At 40.5% G+C, this 21,339-nt stretch overlaps 1 protein-coding gene across 4 annotated transcripts in view; it reads left to right on the top strand.

Moving 5' to 3' along the window:
• The window catches only part of TEAD1 (TEA domain transcription factor 1), a 161,505-nt gene that overhangs the window by 6,707 nt on the left and 133,459 nt on the right, over positions 1-21,339 (top strand). For all 4 annotated transcript variants that reach the window (XM_051620764.1, XM_051620762.1, XM_051620761.1 and 1 more), the window contains exon 3: positions 15,511-15,677. The gene's annotated coding sequence lies outside the window, so the exon portion shown is untranslated. The remainder of the gene's footprint in view (positions 1-15,510; positions 15,678-21,339) is intronic.

Here is a 21,339-nt window from a genome sequence, read left to right as displayed (position 1 = left end):
GCTGTAGCAGTATGCCTGCCTCTGTTAAATCTCCTGATCCAGACAGCTCGATTTCTAAAGTTGACATCTGGTTTACTCTTTGTTCACCTGTTTAAAAAAAAAAAAAAAAAAAAAAGAAATGCAAATGGGCGAGTGTGGCATTGCCCTAGAGCTCTGCAAAAAAATAAAAATGCTGTTGACAGTTTGTCAAATAGTGCTTCCAGTCTAAGACTGCAATAGGCTATTGTTATGCCAGCAACAGGCAACAGAAGTTGTGGCACCATATGGCTAGTATATGCTTCAGATAAGCTATCAGTTAATTTAGCTTATCAGTAGCGTTTTGATATGCCTCGTGTTTGAATCACCAACCAGTATGGCCTTGGGTATTTTTGGTGCCAAATTATTCCTTAACATTATAGACATCAGAGTTATTCCCTTGGTGGAATCTCTCTCCATTCATTCACCTCATGGTGTCCTGAACAATGGTGCTTATTTTTGGAATTAGCTGGCATGTTTTTTAGGTGGTTTCTTTTTGGAGATTGTAATTCGGGAATGACATTTAGGTCTTGAGGGGAGAAAATGTCAGAGCAGACTTTGGAAGAAAAGGTAAATTCATAGAGGTTTGGTGGATTAAAGCCTGGTATGTGTGTCTCAATTAAAATATATATAGCATGTGGAGACATTAATTAATGGGATAAAGGAAATTTTATTTGTATTTAATCTACCACCACTGTGCATGCATACTTTTTGTCCTAGAGCTGGTTTACAGTTTAAAATAAAAGGCAAAACTCTGTAAACAGTTTCATTTTCCACATCCCTGATTTTACCTTTAGTCTTTCAAAAAAATTAACCTTTAAAAACAATCATGTTCCTATGTCTGCTGTCAGCTGATCTTTGAGGCCTCTTTTTTTTTTTTTTTTTTTTCCTTTTTCCATAATCAACTGAAAGCCTTATAAAGGACTTCAGGATTCAATGGAAGTTCCTTCATCTTCCCCCCACCTCCCCCCACCACCCCCCGGCCTTTCTTTGGCTGTAATTATTTTGTTGCAGGAAAAGTCTCAAACCATAAATACAGTCTTTAATTCAATGCTGCAGTGATGTCCTTAGGGTTGGATCTGTCTGCGGTGCTCTCTGACCTTGCAGCACATTCCTCCATGTCTCCTGCCCTCCAGGCTCCATCTCACTGTTCCTTACAGGACACCACATCTGTGTCTGGGTATGCATCTTTCCTTGGCTATGCATTTACTTGCTCTTGGGCAGCACTTGATTAGGCTCTCCTTCCTCTTGGATCATGGTGGCTCTTTGCTTCCCTCCATTTCACACCTATAGTTCCAGGTCCTCCTTATCCTATTGCTGCTGCTCACAGATGTGGTCTTGCTGTTGGGTCTCTTTGCCCATCCCAGTGGCCATGCTGCTTCCACTCCTTTCCCCTGGCTATTGGAAAGAAAGAACCACTTGTGCTTGTACAATGCCTTTCATGACTGATAAAGGGACTGGATGCTCTGTTGAAGTTTACAATCATCTTCTAAATCTGTTTGCTGACACCACTTTTAGTAATGAAAGGAGGTCAAAGAGAAGAAAATTTTTCTCCTGTCTCTTTGGAACAGAATAATATGACAGTCTGGAACAGCAGTTGTTCTTTAATGCCCCAGTGAAGTCCCTCTGGATGAACTGCATGGAAAAATGCAGGAGCTTGCAGAACACCTAGAGGCCAACCAGGTGGGCAGTGAAGTGAGAGGTGATGCTCCCACCTCACCACTGCCCAAGTCAGCATGGACACTTGCAGAAAATGAGAAAGGTTTCCTGCCCTTGTCTTGCCATCTAAGGCTGCTAAGAGAGGCTTTTATTTTTCTGCAGGGTCATTGCCCAGGACCTGGGGGATCATCTCAAATTTTAAATCTGTTTGAAATTCAGAATCAGGATTCAGGTCCATGGTGTGACTCATATGCATTTGGATGATAATAGCATTTTTTTGTCGTATGGCTTATTAGACCTGTGATCTCTCATTCTGGTATGGTTGAGGGGAAGGTGAGATAAGACATGGGGAAATTAGAGTTACTGAGAGTCCTGGTTCTCTATGAGGCATCTGCTCATCTTCCCTGTAAGTAATTTCTAAGTGCTTAACCGTGAGAGGCAATTTTCAGTCCACTAATTTATCTAGTTATCACCCTTAACAAGTACAGAAGTCTTCGGACTGATGAGACCATTAAAGCATAACAAATCTATGTTTGTTTAGTACAGTAAGATGCATCGTTCATAGGGTTTGTGGTGGTGGTGTTGTTTTTTTTTCTTGATTCAATTTCAGACCCTATGAAGTTTTAGTTAATTTGGAATCTGCTTGAGTGGCTTTACTAGTGTTTCATTGGTTCCACTCATTGTTACGTGATACGAAATCCATAGCTCCAAGTAAATGTGCATTGTGCTGTTTAAAGTTACTATTGTTTATGCATTGTAATTTCTTGCTCTGCTTCTTGATATATTTACTATATGCTTACTGACTTGTTGAAGGGCTGTCCGTATCTGAAAGACAGTTTTAAAGTATGTAGCTTCCTATACCAATTCACTTTAACTTCCAGTGTTGGTAATATGTTTTGTTGGTGGAAAAATGTCCCATAAATAACTTTATCTTCCAAAATCTCTAAAAACAATACAAAGAAGTCCAAAGGGTGGTAGAATTGTCATAGTTCTTGGCTGCTTTGAAAATTAACTAATATTCTGGCCTCTGAGATTTTGGAAACAAATTAAATAACCCTTTTTTAGGTAGCAGGCTGCTTTTAATGGTTCTTCTGTATTAAGGAAAGTACAGTGTTGTAGGTTATTTATTTCTGGGCATGCAGTACAGGGTGAAGAGCCTGCAATTCAGCAAGCAATGCCTCTGTGCCCTGAGGTAAACTCTATTTCACAAAGGGAATTTTGATTATGGTCTACTGCTCTGTAGCATAGTGGAGGCTTCAAGAGGCAAGTGGTAAATGCTACCAAAGAAAAGCTGGATTGGAGCCACTGACGTCATCTAAGTAAATCTGCTGTAGGACTATAGCCATAAAATGACTGCCAGCCACTGAGCGCACTTTGGCCTTTTCTTGTCAACTGTTTTAACTGCTGGGCTTTTTTTTTTTCTTCTTCTTTTTTTTTTTTTCTCCAAGCAACATGCATTTTGTTTTCTTTTTCTTGTGCTACTTGTGCACATGGTGAAATATAGAAGTGCTCACCTCCCTCACCCTCCCCACGACGCTGCACATAATGTGTGAGTGGCTGTAGCTTGCCGTTCAGAAATTAAAAAGTAAACCAGTACTTTTCCATACATGAGCCTCGCAGAATAAGCTTCTATCTCAAGCTATTTTTTAGGTGCAAGAGCCTGGCAGTTCAAGTTACAGCATACTGATGAGATTTGTGTTGTGGGCAAAAAGCATTTTTATGCACTGGAGGGCATGCTTCCTCTGGAGGAGCTAAACACGTAAAAATGGCTGGTTGTGAATTCTGAATTAGCACAAAATGCATGTGTTTGTCAGTGCTTAAGACCCACTGTTAGTCATTCCTTTAAGATTGACCTCTGCGGCTCCATTCACCAAAAAAAAACTTTCCTGTTGTTTCCAACACCCAAATCTATTGTTACCAGCTGATCTCTTGATAATGTATTTTATATGCAATTAAAGAAACCACCTGCGTTAACAATAATAGCTCCTAGGATTCATTGATTAATATGTAGCAACAGATATGTGTACCTAAGGTTATATCTAAAAATGCAATTGATATACCAGTTCTCCACTTGCAGTTCAACTGTATCAGGATTGCAACAAAAGTACTTGGGTTTTTGACAGTGGGTTTGAATAAGTTGTCAGCATTCTCTTGAAATGAATTTTCAGGCAGTTTAACATACTATTTTTTAAAAAGAGAGTGCACTATAAAACACATTTATAATTATTAGCCAGTGTGTCCCATGACAATATTTGTTTACTTGATTTATGTACTTTTTTTTTTTTTAACTTAAAAATTAAGCATCACTGGTTTTGGAGTTTGAGTCTTATGATCAGAAATATATTAAAACCAGTATCTTATCCATGAATCATTAGATGAGTCAGTTCCTGAAACCACTACAAGCCTCACAGTTCTTGGCTACGACTGAAAGCAGGAAATCCAGGCTTCAATAACTTCCTTTCCCAGTACTGGCTATAGCAGTGTTAGTGGTTAGTATATGCTGCTTTTGTAAGCAATAGGAAGATGTATGTCTGAGGAACAAAGGCGCTCGAGTCAATTTGCTGAAACTGTTTATAATTTGTGGGCTTGATTTGAATGTCAGGATATATTGGCATATACTACATTCTGTGCTGCAGTACTTTTTCCAGCAGTGATATTCAGATATGAAATAGAGGGAACACATTATGGCACAATTTTTGGATAAAACGCATCTCATCAGTTTACCAGAAAAGGGGGAAGTACTTTAGTGGTATTATGGAACTCCTCAAGAGTAATGGGAATGAGAATTGAACACATAGGAGTAAATTAAAGATGTTTATTTAGCAGTTACTTTGTTTTATGCTTGTGCAACAAACTATTTTTATTCTGTTTCAGTCCTCCAAAAGGGCTTGAAAAAAACCCAACCCAAACTTGGAACTTGTAAAATAAAAACACATGATTTGTTTTTCCATCTCCTTTTTTTGTAGTGAAAACTGTTTGCCTCCTCATAATGAGGGACACATTGATTGTCTCTATGTCAGTGGAGCATTGTTGGCTGCAGAATCTGTGTCTTTAAATGTGGAGTGCCTGTACACTATGACATCTGTGCAACAGGATGCTCTAGTTACCTTTTTGAGCCAACCTGGCCAGATGCAGGTTTGGTACAATGTTGATCTTAATGTGTTTACCACTGGGAAGTATTCAACCCTTTGTGTTTTTCTTAAGCATTATGAAAGATAGTTTGGTGTCTTGTACTTATTATTTAATTTAACTCTCTAATTTATTAGCAGCACATAAAAATCAAATCTACCTTCTTTCATTATTCTCTTTGTTCTCCTCTCCAAAAAATCATTTGCTCATAACTGGGAAGTACAGAAGTATTGAGAGCAATAAATTAGTGAGACACTGCATTGAAAAGCTACATTTGACATCACTGGTTACACTGTACGTGCAGTATTGATTAAAAACAAATACAGAGCTCTTCATTTTAAACAGGGAGAGCAGTTATTGCACATTAGAAGACAACAACTTTTGTATTAGATAATATGTGAAGTTGCTTTAATAAAGCAAGTTACAAGTTGGATTCTTTCTTAGTTGGTGCAGTTCAGTGTTGGTAAATTGTCTTCAGTGTAACTAATGGCCACTTACACAGTGTTGGAGCCAAATGGCTGTCATCCCATACTGGTGTCCAGTGTGGTGCTGCTTGAGTTCTGTGTTTGTCAGGCAGTATGGAAAGAGGCTGGGGAACAAGGAGGGAACACAGATTCGTTGATGTTAGCTGAGTGCTGAGATCCTTTTCATATGAAGACCTGTGTCAATAATAGAGACTTTCCTCATGTCCTCTATTTGTGCAACTTCGTGCTTATGGGAAAGACCTGGAGCGGGTCAATCCCTTGCTCAAACAATGACATGGTAGCCCTTGAGAGGCTGTTTTGAATTATGGGTGAAGCTGCTGGTGAGAAAGAGGAAGACTCTGCTCTCCTGGTTGACAGGTTTGTGTCCGTGCAGTTTTCATGGGCGCTTTTCCAATGGCCCATGCCAACTGCTCTGTTTTCCCACAGTAAGCTGGTGGCATCCACTTGGGGACCGGCCACTGCATGTGTTTTGTCATAGTGGAGCTGAGCCTGAGATGGGTTGCTGGGACTTTTAACACGGCAACAAGTGCCCAAGGAAGCTGCTTTGTCAACTGGGGGGCTGGCATTTCTCTTAGAATATTTCATGGGTTGCCACTGAGCTATGAAAGTGCAGATAACATTTAAAAAATGTAAACAGAGTAGCTGATCCACATCTGCAATTCTCACAGCACCAATTCCTCTGGTACAGAAAGTTTGTAGAGATCTCAGTTTGTGCTGCTAAGCTGCCCCGAGTACCTTTTGCTCTGTTTCTGGAGGGAAGTCTACCTCAGGCGAGGAAGCTGAGAACAGAGGCACATCCCAGGCAAGCAGAGATCTGTGCCATGAAGCTCGTGCAGTGCAGACCATCATGTGAGCAGAGTGGCTGGGGTTTAGCACAGTGTAGCTATGTAAACAGCCAGGCTGCTTTGGAGGCAAGCTGGCTTGTCTCACCCTTCTCCCATCCCGTTTGAAAGCAAAAGGAGTGGCCTTTGGAAGAAGGGCTAGCTGCCTAAATCCAGGAAGGAGGCTCCCAAGGAGGCCTGCCTCCTTTCTTTCCTTTGGCTAGTTTAGGTGGTGCTTTATTCACAGATGCTGTGCTGGAGCACCAGCTGTTTGTGCAAACAGGAGAAGCCTCACTCAGGTGTCTCCCCTCTGTTACGGGGAGCCAGATACTGATGCTTGAGGGATTGCAGTGTTCAGCATCACACCACCTATTGTGGATTTAACTTACTGCATTATAATTAACTTCTTGTAATAACAATAATTACAATAATTAACTTACTGAAATAACAAGGATGTTCTTCATGCTGCTTCTGAGTGCTGCTTTTGGAACAGAAACCTTTTTTCTTTCTTGTGTTCTGTTTAAGGGAAATATTAAGCACTCTAGTAGTGGAGAATAGTGAATTTTTACAGGATCAAAGCATGTGTAAAAGACATTGTTCATGTTTGTGACCATATGAAGTGCAATTTTCTAATAATTAATGTTAAACAACTGATTGTTTAAGAACAAAGAAAAAAACTGTCTAGTGGAATAAGCACCTAAAAGTTTAGAAGCAGGTTATAGTTGTGCTTGGTTTCATTTATTTCACTTGCAAAGAAATGTAAATGATTTAATATTGTTTTCCTAGTTGAACAGCCCTGAATTGCAATGCACCAGATCTGGAGATACATTTTGATGAAACTCATACACTTTAAATGTGTATGAACTGAACATCTTTGTGTTACTATCGATCAGAGAGGTGCCCTGTTGCTATAATGTGGATTTTGGTTTGGGATTAGAGGCCTGGGGCTTTGAATTACTTGCTGTCTGTAGACCAAGTCGTCAGTGGCTAGTGATTGATTCATTAATTAAAATCAATTTAAATGGATTTGTAAGCCTCATGTAACAGATTATCTTATTAGCAGCATGAGAAAGGCACTGTGATCTGCAAAGGAGTGTGTCGCTTTAGACAAAATATAGCACAATTTTTAGGGGAGAATTTCATTAATTGTGCTTGCTGGAAGTGATCTATGCAAATAGAAGAGCCTTGCTTAAATCCTACATTAAGCAGACTCTTCCTGTTCAACATGGGTTTTTACTTTTTTGTGAGCCTTCTCCAAAAGACTTAAGTCTCAATGTGTGGGTGCATGCATGTGTGTGCGTTTGTGTACATCCTCATGGTCATTGAGACATGCTAAGTATTGTTGAGCTTCTGATATTCTGATCTTGGAGATTCTAATTTTTTTTTCTGTAACATCTCCCTCACTCCATTAAAAAATATCCACTGTAAGAAAAATAATTTTCTAAATTACTGAAAACAAAATGACAGAAAGAACATCTAATACTGTTTAATCCATGCTCCCGCCTGCTCAGCAATACTGTCTGGAGGAGACACTTTGGACAGCTGGAGGGGCCACGCAGGCAGAGAGGAGTTCTGGCAGAAGTGAAAGTGTTCAAGAGATGGCAACAAAAGCTTTCCTGGCTGGGAGAGGGGAGGCTGGTCTGTCATCCTTGCATTCATTTTGTAACTTCTTTTTACATTAAGGTGTATAGTGATTCCAAGCATCTGTATATTTATTACTAAGCTCTGTCATCAGACCTCAAGAATATCTAAGCCAAGGTGTCAGCAAAATCAACGGGAATTTTGAATTTAGTTTCAAATAGAGCAGGGTTGTTGCCTCCAAATCACAGCCTTGCCCACAGCTTTTCAGTAATCTCAATAATGTGTGTACTCTCCAATCTGATTTGTAACCCAGGCTTCACAGGAAAGATGATTTTAAATTGTGCATGCTATGTTGTAGCATCACTTCACATATTTCTTCCCTAGTTCATGTTCTCTGTGGATTTGTGAACAGGCAGCAAAGTGAATTAAATTGTGAGATCCCTTTTTCATTACAATGAAGCTATTTTCACTTTTTGTTTCCTCTGCTGTATTGTGGAAATGGAAGGATCTATGAGAACAGGTAGTAAAAAATTGTAGATATTAACTGAAAAATGTTAATGAACTTCTTAAATAAACCCACAAAACAAAACCACTACCATCATATAGCTCTGAATCACCTCAGAGACATCATCCATTCAGTGTGTAGGCAATTCTTCAAAGCAAAGTGTTGTTGATGAGTTTTGTTTGTTGGATGATCTTACTGTTGTTGGCATTACAGATTACAAATCCTTACCCAAAAAAAAGTCTGAAATGGGATTGACATGGTAAACTCAAGTATGACTGGGTTTTGGTGAAGTTGAATGCATTGCCTGAGATGTGTGGAATTTGCTATGGTAGAAAGATTTTAATTGCTTTTAGAAAACTGAACAAGGATGTTTAAGTGAGTGCAATACCTTACCCATTTGACTTGCAAGAAAGCTTGGTGGTGAACTTCAGTTTACTTCTTAATTACCAGTTGATATTCTCTGGGTTTTGACTTTGAAGGATGGGTGATTCACCTCAGCATGCATGTGGGCTTGTTGCCAGCTTGCTGGCTACTAATGGCTCCAGTTAAAAATACAGAGGACAACTCAGAAATGCACAAAGACAGTGCACAAGGATACTGCACTGTCAAAGTGGCAGCTGTTGGGGTTCCTCAGTGCACGTGCACCATGTACACCTTCCAAAAAGCCCATGCTGCCTGCCACACCAGTCTCTTTCCTTCTCTGAGTCTGCGGCTGGTGCAGATGTGTCCTTGTGGAGGTTTGTGGCTGTGTCCTGCTGGGTCACTTGAGACTGGGAACTTGGAAGCTAGCATTGAAATCCTGGGTGTGACAAGTTATTTCATCTTGGATGCAGCCCTTGAATCCAGGGAGAAAGTCTTCTTGCCCTGACTTACATTAGCTCTTATATTAGCGTGCCAATTTGAAATTAGAGTAGTCATGCAATAATTACTTATTTTGTGAACGCTTTGGTTTGAAAAGGAGCGAGGAGACTCTTGAACTTGTAAAAAAATGTGCAAGTGGTAGCATTTCCTTAAAAACGAGAACAGAGTAAGGCAGGACATAAGCATGATGTAGCCCCCTCAAAGTGGCAAACTTGCAAGGAGGTGACTCCAAGGTAGAAGACGTAGGCCATGACTGCTAGCTCTCTCTTCTACTAGTGGATAGTATATGGGGTCCTTTCCTTAGTGCAGTCCTTTCTTTCAGCTGCTTCATCTTGCACATCCAATTCCTCTGTTGTAGAACCACAATTTCAATTAATCTACTTCATTCAGTTGAATTTCTACGATAGGGTTCTGGCTAAAAAAAAGGAAAAGGACGTTGTTGGTGGATAGCTATTAAATAGCATACTGCATAACCCTACCATTATGACTTCAGGGAATATTTTCCATTCCACATTTGTCTATAATGTGAATCTTAGTAACATTTGTCTTGTATTAAGGCTGCAAATTTTTTTTGCATGCATGTTGCAAACCTTGTGAAATGTTTTTTATTCTTGCAAACGATAAATATTTCAGTTGGCTCAACCACCCCTTTTGTAAGCACATGATTTTTTATTTTTTATTTTTTTTATAATAAGACATAGTTACTGGGCAGTGTTGTACAAAAGGCAATTGAGTTATACAGTAATAAAATTTCCACGGTGTTCTATGAAGGTCAGTGGTATGCGGTTAATTCCTGGACTGATGAGGGGTGCTGGTAGGAAGTGTTGCTGCTCTAGACACTAAATATAATAATTAAGCTCAGGGGTTAGTATTACAAGCATGGAAAATACATTACTCTGTCACTAATGTGGGATTTGTGCTCATATTTGTTTTAAAAATACTACGGTAGATGTAGGTTCATGCCTTAATGTTACACTTGCAATTTATAGTTTGCATTTTCAAGTAAAGTGTTTGTTCAGAAGCTTCAAGGATGGAGTACAAGAGGACTGAGTACTCAATCTGTTGCTAAATTTGTGGTGCTTGGTAAGCCAGTCTTCCTAAAGAAAGCTTCTAGTTCTCTCTATATTCAGAGGAAAGAGCTGTGTGCCTTTGAAGGCTTCCAGAGGGAGAACCTGGTCATCCACCCTCTGTGCCTAAATTGAGGTGGATGACATCTCCCTTGTCTTAATAGGGAAAAGTAGGAGTTTATTTGGGTGGGGGTAAAGCTGCCTTTAGGTATGGAAATTCAGGAGTGGATTTGAGCATCTCACTCTTTTGAATGCCTAGGTTATCTCTGCCAGTTTTATACTGTAGCTGCCCTTTCCTGGCCTAATGGAAGTATGGCCAGGAAGTATGGAAGATGAAGGGAAAGCTTTGCAGGATAAAGAAGAATGTGTATTTGAAAGGTGCCTGATTTTAACTGCACCTGCAAAATCTTTGGTTTTTCTGACTCAGCAAGATATTTCAGTTTTAGTTAAGAGTATTTAGAAAAATTGTAAGAAACAGTCAAAATGTTAATGTTTGGTTTTCCCCTTTTTACAATGGATTCCTGGGAATACAGCCTGCCAGATCCCATTGTATTGAATTCTGCTTCTGTGCCATGAGGCTTGGGACAACTGGAGAGCGTTTACAGTACACTGTGTGGTTGATTGCAGTGCGTGAAACTCTCGTAGCACCCTTGTTATGGTGTGATGCAAACAAGGCATAACTGTGAGGAGCACAGACTGGATATTCTGCTGGAATGGGCCAGATTGAACACATAATGTCATAACTGTGAAGACTGGGGAGAAATCTTGGCTCCAAGGGAGTCAAAGTCATAAATGAATGGAGTCTCCTCCTCTTAAATTTGGACCTTTATTCACAAAGAGTCTTTTAGGGCAGCCTTCACTCACTGGCAAACAGAGAAAAGAAATGAAGCAAAATCCAGATTAATATTTGTCAGTTCAATGTCTCTCCCCAGTTTTAATCAAGTAGATTTACCCCCTTTAGACAAACTGCCGTGGGTGATCATTGCTCTTGATTCTCCCCTGATTTTAAATGTGCACATTTTATGGGAGGATCAGTTGGTATTCATGTAAAAAAGCCAGTTTGCCTTGGCTTAGTCCATCTTTTTAAGTGCCATGACTTGGAAATAGGAGAATGGGTCCCCATGGAATGCTGCTGCTGCTGAAGGCATTGAAACATGTTGTGAATCCCTGTGGCTAAGTGCTGTGGGAAATAATGAATTAACATTTCTGCATAGGGAGTGGAAGTCTTCACATATACTTCAGTGGAACAAAATCTTGTAAAGTGATGGTTTAGAGGATTTACCATTCCCCTTGTGGGCTAAACTTCAGTAAATAAAATTGCTGTAGACTCAAAATAAATAGAAAGCTTAAAAATATTTTGCAGCTGATAAATATAGCATATACCGATTCTTACCAACCCACATTTCAAGTCATTGGATTAGAGCTCTTCTAGTCTGGTGATTTTAACATGCCTGGGGATTTTTTAACTGCTTCTGGGAAGAAAGGTGATCATGTGATTAAGGCACAAGTCAGGGGGCAGAGATTTGCATTTAGTTTCTGGGGCAGAGTTGAGTGAGGAAGCTGGGAGAAGTGTTTGTTGCTCAGATTACTAGTGTAGGGGCAGTTGGGGGAGAATCAGAGAGAAATCCATCCCGTTGCATTGGGTATGTGAGTTAATATTTGCAAAATCCTTTTATATACCTGTGTGGAAAGTGCTGTCAGTATAAGTGATTGTATCTGAGATAGAGATTTCCCTACTTCTTTGCTTTACACAATTTTCCGTAATTGGCTTGGAGTGGTGAGATTGAGTGTAATTAAGTCTCATAATTAATTAATATGAGAAAGCCTACGCAAAAGCAGAGTAAGTATTTCAGATTTCATTATTTGTTCCCTTCTGTAAAATTGGAGTAATAGCACCTTGTTACTTAATGCTGTATGCAATAATTGGGTAATAGTTATAAAGTGCTTAATTATTAAAATGTATGTAAAGAACCATTTTTAAGCAGTGAAACTGATGTATAGGTCTCAGTCCTTGCAGAAAAGCTGATTCTTCTTTGAAGTAACATGCTGAAACTGGTGCATCTTGAGACCAGAAGAAACACTGAGTCAGTATTTAAGGCTGCTCACAGAATGATCACAGCTTTTTGAAATATTCTCACTGAAGACTTCTCTATTGTTTTCTTTTTAATTCAATAAACAGTTTAAAAATCCTTACTTAGAGGAGTAATAACAGTGATTTAGACTTCCCACTACACTAACATTCACCAAACAGGCAAAACAATCATATGCATAATTTAGGACATAAAATCTCTGGGCATGCTTTATGGTGAACTGTTAATAGACTTTCATCGCATGCAGCAATTCCAGATCTGTGAGGAGAAGGCAAGTTACAGAGCCCCCTGGATCCCTTTCTGAGAATGACCTGTCAGCAGTATTTATTTTTTCTTTTGTGTTTGCAAAAGTGAGTACAGGTATTGACCTGGGCATTCACTGCAATCATTAGGCACCAAATGCAAATCAAGGAGTGCCTGTGAATGTCCCTCTAGAGCCTGCATGGAGGAAAAATCACCTGTGCTGCCTGTTTGGCAGACGTGTCCCCAGGTGAACAGAATGAGGAATGAGTCCAACACTCAGCTGCTTTGATGGCACTGAGGACAGCAGGCAAAGGTCAGTAGGTCTCTGCTGGCTGGTGCGTTTCTGAGAATAATGCTTGGACCAGAGATGGGCCATCAAAAAGCTCATTCAGATTGCTCCCTGGAAAGGTACTGAAAACCATGAAACTTGGCCAGAATGGTCAGGCCTGAAGGTTTTCAGTGAAACTATAAATGATATGGCTGCTGAGCAAAGCAAAGGCAAGCAGTTCAAAGCTGTGCCCAGACCATACTTTTATCAGCTCTTCAGCTTTACTGTACCAGCTTTGCAAAACTGAAGAAGTGCAGGGAACAACCCTGGAGGAAGAAGGATGAACGTTAAGTAATTAGCCTTCCAGCTGCTTAGCAAACAGTATTTGTGCCTGACAGGAGGCCAGGCCATCAATACTACAAGTGAGGATGTGGTGAATGAAGCTTACTTGCAAGTGGTCCATGACAGACTTGCCTGAGTGGCTCCTGGAGGTGTTCCCTCGTGGATCACTTGTGGGCCAGGTCAGATGGTGGTGGAGCAGTTCACTTTGTAGCTCCCAGCACTCTGGTTGCATCCTGAGTTTGGTGAGGTAGGGATACATTTGCTTGTTGTTAACCTCAGAAAGAAACCTCCAGAACTGACTAGGGGGAATATAGGAAGAGTATTTCAGAATATGCCTCCTGTAGATGTAGCACTACTAATATTTAACTGGTATGAATGTAAGTTTTGGAAATGTATAATCTTGTATGATAAGGTTTGGCTGAGAAATGCAGTATTCTCCTTTATTGTTAGCTACATCCTTTTCCTGTGAGAGCTTATGAGAATGTTTTCATACTTAACATGTTTCCTCTCCTCACTATAGTTTTTCTGCCAATCTGACCCTCCCAAGGAAAGTAAGCTGGCTCTGATTGTCAAATAGACAAGGGGAGTGTCATCAGGAAAGGAGAAGGCAGATTTAAGGTCTAACCCCTTCTGCAGAAGTGGGTTTGGCTCTGTGTGATGCAGAAGGTGAGTCGAGAGCCGTCTGTGTATCTCTGCACCACTGTAACAGACGTCAGATAAATACACTGTGCCTTTTGTAAACTTCTTAAGAGACCTTCAGAGCAAACTGTTGTTTCTAATGAAGCAGTGGCAGCTGCTGCATAGCTAAATCTGCAATTGAATTGCCGTAGTATATGAGCCTCTTGCTGTGCCCCTCATAAAACTTACTCGAAAGAAAGTCATATTTATGTCAAAAGTGGCAGGCTTGGCATGATGCCCTGGCAAGACTTTTTTTTCTAGCAAACCTGAAGTGAAAGTAGCTCCACCAGATTATAGAGTTAACCTAGCCTGCTTTTGAGAGAGGCAAAAAGAAAGGTGGGGAGAGAGGATTACATGTAGGTTTTTTAGATTTCCCTGGCACATTTCCACAACCCCACATGAAAGATCCTTTTAAAATCCCAGTGAAGTTTGAAATATATTTAATAATTAAATTAAGATTGTTCCTATTCACTTTTGGCTTTGCTGAATTTAATGTAGGAGTCAAATAACTATTGGAGACATAAGAAAAACAAATGCTTGGCACTTTTCCCTACAAGGCTGAATATGAGTCAGTATCTAAGAAGGCTTCTCAATGGAAAATGAGAAAATAATCTTAATAAAAAATTCAAATTATTCAGATGAGCTGCTGGTGAATTACACACATAAATACAGTAGTTGCCACAATGAGAAACTTCTCCTAACACTTTTTGGCAGACATTAACTTGAAAATAAAGAGTGAGAGATAATGACTATTATTATTCTTATTACTACTACTACTATTGTCATTTTGGTTTGTGCTGCATTAGCATTAAGAAGCCCAAATGAGCATCCCAAATCTACTGTTCCAGACTCAGCTCTACTGTAATGACATATTCCCAGCTCAGGAAAAATTAGGTTTTAAATGAACAAGAACAGGCACAAGACGGGGTCTCAGACAAGGAAATTTAGTTTTGCTCAAGCCCAACAGGAACTTATGCTAAAACCCAGGATTTAATCCTGGTCTGCTAAATTCCAGCCCAGCCTCTCACCAAACGCTACATCCCTCATGAAAGCCTTTTGAATTCCTCTAGCAGGATGAGGCTGTAAATTTCTGCAATATCAAGATAAGGTATCAACATCTTCTTAAAAAAGTTACACTGCACTCCCATAAAATAGATCTTCAGGGGGAAGTCATGGGACATCAGGATGCTTCATGGTTTTATCTTCTGTTTTCCTTCAACCCCCCTCCCACCAATTTTATTTTTTTTTTAATAACATCCACCGGTTGAATTTTTATTTCCTTTTCTGAGAGACTGCACCTCCCTCCCACAGTTTGTCACACATTGTGGAGTGTGGAGGTGCAGCATGCAGAACCAAAAGAGGAAATGTGCTGATTTTGGCAGTTGACCAAAATGACCTCATTTCTTTGCTATTGGAAGTTTGTGCACTTCTCTGGCAGGCAGCACAGATGAAAGTATGATTGCCTAGTTCATAGCATGTCTTCATTGAAGAAAATCCTTGCCAGATACTTAAATGCTTTATTCAAATCCCTTCTAGTCACAGAACATACCTGATGGGTATAGGAAGCTAAATGGGCAGCCTGGTCAGGGGGAACAAGGATGGGATGATTTGATTTAGAGAGCAGAGGAAATGGGACAACCTTTCCATGCTTTGTGGATGAGGTCTGGTGCTTTTAGGGCTCCACAGGTGCATGTGAGAGAGGAGGAGAATAATGGAACACCTGTGGCTTACACGTGAGGCTCATGTGCCATCTCTGCACTTGCTAGGTTTTGGAAACATTCCCTGCCTCCCCATGGTGTATGGTCTGGTGTCCCAGCAGCTGGGCTGCTGATGAGCCATCACCCAACACAAAACTCCTGTGAGGAATTGCCTTTCAGTGAAGAATTGCTGTCTCCATCTCCCCAAACAAAGCCAAAGACTGTGGAAACTTCTGGTAAGTGGTGCAGGTGTATCAGCAAATTAGATTATTGTAGGGATATGGTTTGGCTTTGGCTTGCCCAGAGGCTCTGGTGGGAAGGAAACCTGCAAGTGCAAAAGGACACAGCAACCTGACAGACTGATTTAAAGCTGATCTGCTAGAAAAATGGGAATTATTCAGAGCAGACACTGAAGAGTCCACTAAAAAGTAAGTCTTCACTTCTTAAATTAAAAAAATCCCACAAGTGGTTAATTATTCCAGGAAGAGAAAGTAGTAAAAATCTGCATGGAAAAAACAGCTATCTAGATTTGAATGTTGATTATGTGATTGTATCAGAGGTACAGATTTATGTGTACGTTGTAGTCTCCTAGAAATATGTAATCTTCCCAGAAGAACCAGACTGCAAATCACAGAAATCTTCTTTTACTACTTTCCACCCCTCCTGAAATGTTTCGGGTGTGTCTTGTGCATCAGAAGGGGATGAGATTGTTGTTCGCAGGGCCACTGAAATAGTTTGGCAAAGGAGTTGAGCAACAGCAAATGGCCTATTTTCCTTCACCAGCTTAATTGTGTAAGAGCTTGCTTTTGCCCAGCATGATTGATTCTCTTTCTGATTTATTTTGTGAGGATACAACTTTTGGCAACCCACTAACTATTTTGATTACTTTTGGAGACTGAAAATAAAGTGACAAAAGCAAATCTGCTGCAAACCTGCAGATATATTGATGAACCAATATCTTGCAAGGAAGTCTTTATGGGTAGGCCCCCAGCATCTACTTGAAATACTTGAGAACTGCTGCATCACTTTGAACAAGTAGTCTATAATTAAATTATATCAGGCTCTTTCTTGTAAAGACATTGCATTAAGATGTTGCTGCTTTTGGGGTATTAAATGGTTTTGTCATAATATTTATTCCACTGTAGATACAAAGATTTGAATTCCAATTAAAGCTTCTTAAAGATTGGCTAGATTAGATGTTAGCTGCTTAATTGCACAATTTTAGGTGTAACTGTAACTGGATAAAAACCTCAGCTAGGGACTCAGACATTTAAAATAGCAAACAAAAAAAGCCCTGCTCGAAACTGCTTTCAGGTTAACTGAGAGTGAGCTTGGATTTGTAAACTGTACAGAAGGACCCTATTTAAATAAGTAATTTATCATATTGCATGCACCATATGATACAGCTATGCGATGTTTTTAAAAGACAAAAATCAGATTATCTTTGACTGTGTCACCAGATGGTGTGTAATGGGCAACAGAATTACGGATTATGAGACATAACTTTCACTCCTAGGTAACCTAACTGAAAAAAACTTTGTGCCTTATAAAAACAAGATACCCAGGGACTGAGTAGATGGCAGAATTATGCTTTCCTATCCATAAAAAATTCCCCTTGACCAGGAAACAAGTTCATACATGTAGCCAGAGAAAGAAACATGCAAGCAAATGAAAATATTTCTACCTCAGTCTTATTACTGTTTTCATTTTTTAAACATTAAAACCAAAATTGTTTTCAAAAAGGCTCTCTCCCTATTCATGTAGTTAAATTTCATTAATTGCTGTAACTTGAACCTTGCTGGTGCTCTTTGTATACACTGGAAATAAATCTGAAAATAAAAACATGTAATCTTACAATGGAAGACCAAGCTATAAGTGTTTTGGAAAAGTCTCTGGTTACCTGTATGTACTCTGCTAAATTTTGATTTAGCAGAAGCGCTTGCAAGGAAGGCATGAGCCAGGGTCTGCACTCCAGGAACACAAAAGCAGAGTAGAAGGGCCAGAACAACTGCTGTTTCCTCCTTCTTCTCTGGGTCCACTCACAAGGTGAGTCAGGAGACTTGCCAGCTGTCAACAGTTGAAATGCCAGTATGTTGGATTTCATTATCCACATCTGGTTCAGAGAGGGGGCACAGCCCCCCTACCTGCCTGACACCCCAGTGTAGGGGTGCAGTAAATCTGACTCTGCAAGTTCCCTGACAGCAATGAGAAACACAGCTCTATACCTCTGTTTTCTGATAGTCTAGGAATAGACACATTTTTGAAATGCATGCAAATTTAAGTCCTGAAAAAAAAGACATTTGGTCTCCAGAGAAGAGCTGCCTGCCCACTGACAGCCTTGTGCCTTTAAATTGATGCATTCACATTAAAGGGAGACATTTAAATAATGCAAAGGGGTAAACTAGCTTGAGTTATGTGTGGTTTTAGCTGGGTGACTCTTACTGCCTTTTATGGAAATCTCTCATCTAAAGTCCTGCACAATTATCCCCAAGGGCAAGTATTAACCCCATAAAAGAAAGGATATCTACAGTTACACATTAGACATCACGTATCTGCGTGATGGCTGTGGCTGGCTTCGGCCGAAGATGGTGCTTTATTGGGGCTGGTGCTGGTAGCTGGATAACGGGAAGCTGGGCTGGCTTCCTTTATTCATGAAAGAAAGGGAAACTCTTCAGGCAGAGTGATTAACCCATAGCACTAATTAAGCGCTCGCATCATTCTGCAATAATGAGGTGCTGTTCATAAAGGAATAACAGAAAAAAAAAAAAAAAAGGACCTGTAGCGGCCTCATTTTGGAAGGCCATGAGCCTGGCAGTGCTCTGGTGGGTGTGGGGGGCTCAGCCCACCCCTACGTGTTTTGCTGCAGAGCCAGGGCAGGGTCTGGCCTGCCCTCAGGGAGGGCAAAGGCTTTTTGTCACCTCCCCTGTCAGTGGCGCTACCATCGCTGCATCAGGGTGGCATCCTCGCCACCCCACGCGTCCCTCTGGCTAGGAGGGCAGAAGCAGGAGCTCTGAGGCTCCCACGGGGCAGGTTTGGTCTCTGCTTTTGGCAGGACCTTTGGGGCTTACAGGAGGGGCCGTGTAAACCTCCAGTTAGCGCAGCAGGCTTGTGAGAGAGTTGTTTACCAATGGCAGCAGCGTGTGGGGCAGTGAGTTAGCGCTGCGTTAGCCGATGCGTGGCTGCGTTCCCCCACGGGCCGGCAGCCTGCAGCCAGAGCTGCCCAGCCTTCCGTGGATTTATTAATCAGGTGATGTCACGAGTCTGGACCAGTATGTTTGCACTGGCCTCGGTGCCTGTCAAAACCAATCTCTTGAAAAATAAATACATGAGCAACTGGAGCAGTGAGCCGCAGCCTGCTGCAAGGTGTGCGTCCACATTGGTTCATGTCGCTCTGCCCCTCGGGAGAAGCCTCTGCAAACCTGGTTTGGAGTTTGTTTGGGAGCTGCTGAGGCTGTGTCCACATGTGTAATACCATGTAACAGCTGCTAACATCAGATAGCAGCAGCGTGCTTTGCTGAGGTAGGAAGAAAGAAATATTGTCTCTGAAGGTACAAAGTGAAACTTAAGGTGAGACAAAGCTGGAAGGCAGCCCTTGGTGAGAGCTAGCCAGAACATCACAGCCATGGTCCTGCCCTGCTGCAGGGACCAAAACACAGACCCTAAAATTCCCTGTACAGGGATGACAGGCTTCGGCCATCAGTGGTACTTAGCTTCCAGAGGAGTCAGTGCCTTGCCTTCTCTCTGGCTTTTCCCAGCTCTGAGGTTAGAGGCCAAAAAAGTAGAGCAGCAATAACACAGACTGCAGATTGCTTTGAACCCTCCTATTTAATGTTAGCTCACTATCTGTGCTCATTAATTAAGATGCTGCTTTCTGTGGCAGACTGAGCTCAACCTCTCTCTTCCATTCCTTTTTTCTGTCTTCTTTCTCCACAACTTTTCATTTTTCAGGACGTAAAACCAGACAGAAATATACAATTGCAAAAAAATTAAATCTTTGAACTTATAAAATGCAGGTTGCTTAAATTATGCAGTTAAAGGATAAAGAAAATCACAGAGCAATTTTAACAAATTGCTCGTAACTGGATTGCACAAACAAACCTCTCATAAGAAATCTTAGAAAGGTGTGTTTGAGGGTGTAATCTTAGCTTGTGGCTAAGTAGAATTAAACTTGTTTTTCAAGTTGGTTGTGTATAACTTTCTCATGCTAAAGATTGTGAGCATTCCAGAAAGAAAACAGTTCATCTGTGGCAGGGGTTTGATGGTAAATGTTGATTATTTCCAGTAATTCTGGCCCCTGGTCCATGTACAGTACTTTATACAGTGACTCTTCTTTTGATCTGTATTCTCATTGCCTGAGTTATAAAATACACTTATGTGTATATTTTTATGAGACAGCCTCAATGTTTGCAAGTAGTGCAGTTTTCAAAGGAACCTGCATGTACTAGACTGGACACGGTCCACTTACACTTCCAAGTATAGTTGCCTTTCTTGTCAGATGCAAAACTATTTCTAAATTTTGCATGTGTGAAATAGTGTCATACCTCAAATTCCTTTTTTTAGTAAACATCACTATTGTAGTATTGGGTACGAAGAACCAGTGCAGTTTCTGAATAGTTTTATGGGATGGCAAACAGGCTTATTCCAACATTCATAATTTTCTTTTTCCAGCATATACAGTTTTTGTTGTTATTTATGTAGTGTATGCAAACTAAATATGAGAAGAATTAAAATGTATGTATGTAAGAAAGCATGATACCTGCAAAACCTTTGTGTACAACAGCCAAGCTTATGTACATAAGAGAACTGTTGATGCTCTATTACAGTTTAATTTGTTAATGAAACAAGATGGACTGGGCTCCTACTACACCTCTTTGGATGTTTGAGGCTAGGCACAATTAATTTATTTGTACTGTCTGTGTAGGCGTATGCCAGCTAATGTACTCTAAGAGCTTTTATCTTTATGTTCATAATGAAGAGGGGCAGGTTTTTGGCAACTAGACAAGGATTTTCTGATGACTCATCCTCTCTGGATTGTAAAACACTTTCTTGTAAAATCAAAAGAGAAAAGTAGTTCCTATTAGAAGTGGGCTCAACCAGAGTAGTTTTGTCCTTCACAATCAAGCTGCGAAGCAGAAAGAAGAAAGGCTTTAGTTTTGTTTATTTTAATTGTAATTGGATCTCTGCTGAAAAACAAATCATATTATTTGAAAAGATGTTCTCATGCAAGATATTAAAGCACCCTTGGAATATGCTGTAGGTTGCATTGTCAAGTACCTTAGTTGTTGCCCCATTGTCATACTGTTATTTTGGTCACCTTGGTAGTGCATTGACTTTTAGCTGAGTTGGAGTAGATCTCCTTCAACAGTAAGTAGGGTTTTTTTTGGTTTGTGCTATTCACCTCCCTGCTATCTAGGAAGAAATGCAGAGTTCAGGATTTGGTAGAAGCTGGAAGAGGAGTTGGGTGTGAGTTATCTGAGTGCAGAGCTAAATCCATTTCAGTGTAACATTTAGTATTGCTTTCTACTTAAATGACACATTAGTTAATGCCAGTATCAGGTGAACAGGGAGAAGGCTCCATTTTCCTGCTAATGGGGAAGAAGTATGAACACAGGACTATTCTAGGGACTCTAGTAATAAAACAAGTAAGAATAATTGGGATGCACGAGTAATCGACTATTATTTTGTTTTTATGCATACACACTCCTGTAAACACTTCCTCCCACTCACACGTTTGCTTTCTCTCTGTGGAGAAAGAGAGTTGGGGCAGCAGAAGGATCTCCATTACTGAGCTCCCTCAGTCCCTCCTTGTGCTCTGCCACGATGCTTTTCCTGAATCACCTCTTGGGTGATGAAGCTACTGCTCCCTCTTATTAAGGTCATGTTTATGCAATCCAGAGT

This window comes from Apus apus, chromosome 5 (genome assembly GCF_020740795.1).
Source record: "Apus apus isolate bApuApu2 chromosome 5, bApuApu2.pri.cur, whole genome shotgun sequence".
NCBI lineage: Eukaryota > Metazoa > Chordata > Aves > Apodiformes > Apodidae > Apus > Apus apus.
This window is presented reverse-complemented; position numbering and strand designations above follow the sequence as displayed.